The 1,404-nt window shown below is 45.4% G+C and overlaps 1 pseudogene; it reads right to left on the bottom strand.

Moving 5' to 3' along the window:
- The window catches only part of LOC110324668, a 175,890-nt pseudogene extending 175,198 nt beyond the window's left edge, over nucleotides 1-692 (bottom strand).
- Nucleotides 693-1,404: the final 712 nt, after the last annotated feature.

The following is a 1,404-nucleotide window of genomic DNA, read 5'->3' as shown; positions in this document are numbered from 1 at the left end:
GCCTCCAGGCCTCTGCTCTTATATGGAGTGGTGGCAGCTCTACATTCTCTAGTACATTGTTCATAAACAAGCTGTTTAATTAAGGGCATAGCAGTGTCTGGGTCACCAAACACTCTTCCTGCCGCTTCCACTAATCGGGCAACAAAGTCAGAGAATGGCTCCATGGGTCCCTGTATTATCTTAGTAAGAGTGCTGCTCACTTCTCCTTTATTAGGCAGCAACTTCCAAGCCTTGATGGCAATTTGATTAATTTGTTCAAATACTCGAACTGGATAGCCCGTCTGCTGACAAGCAAAATGCCCTTGCCCTAACAACATATCTCTATCCCAGGCAGGCTGTCCCGCGGTTTGATTCGCTGTGGCTTGTTCAGAAGCATATTCTATTAGAAAGGCTTTCCAATCCAAGTACTGTCCTGGACTTAAACAGGCACATGCTAGACTCATCCAGTCACTAGGTGTCATGCAATGTCTTTGCAAAGCCTCCACTTGGGCTACTGTAAAAGAGGCTGTAATGCCGTAGGTTCGCACAGATTCAGCCAAGGATTTAATGACCTTAAAATCTAGCAGCTCTTCATATCTATTACCTTGTGGGTCTTGGAAGACAGGGTAGGTTAGAGATAATTCTGCTCTCAAGGCTCTCCAAACATCAGGGCAAAATTGAGCACCCCATGCCACTAACTCTTCCCTCCGCATATGGAGGGGGCATGGAAGGTGCCGTCAGACTCGGAAGTTCCACAACAGCCTTGTTCTGTGATCTTGTTCTTTTCTTTTCTTTTCTTTTCTTTTCTTTTCTTTTCTTTTCTTTTCTTTTCTTTTCTTTTCTTTTCTTTTCTTTTCTTTCCTTAACTTCATCTTCTCAACCTGTTCTATAGGAACTTGTAGGTCCTCATCAGAGTCTGTAGACTCAGAGTCCTCTAGATCTGCAAGATCAGGATACAATTTAGGTTGAGGCTTCCCTCCTCTCTCCCTGTCTGCTCGTTCGGATCTTTCCTCTTGTAACATCTCTAAAGCAGTCTGTCCCTTTTCCACTGCCTCCCTACATCACTGATCGTGCAGGCAACTCTTGTTTTTTAAATTTTTTTATTATTATTTTCTTTATTTACATTTCAAATGCTATCCTGAAAGTTTCCTATACCCTCCCCCGCCCCTGCTCCCCTACCCACCCACTCCCACTACTTGGCCCAGGCGTTGTTCCCTTGTGCTGGGTCATATAAAGTTTGCAAGACCAAGGGGCCTCTCTTCCCATCTTCTGCTACCTATGTAGCTAGAGACACAAGCTCAGGGGGTATTGGTTAGTTCATATTGCTGTTCCACCTACAGGGTTGCAGCCCCCTTCAGCTCCTTGGGTACTTTCTCTAGCTCCTCCATTGGGGACCCTGTGTTCCATCCAATAGCTGGCTGTGAG

Source organism: Mus pahari, chromosome 7 (assembly GCF_900095145.1).
Source record: "Mus pahari chromosome 7, PAHARI_EIJ_v1.1, whole genome shotgun sequence".
NCBI lineage: Eukaryota > Metazoa > Chordata > Mammalia > Rodentia > Muridae > Mus > Mus pahari.
The sequence above is the reverse complement of the archived record's forward strand: the minus strand, read 5'-3'. Positions and strand labels throughout refer to the sequence as shown.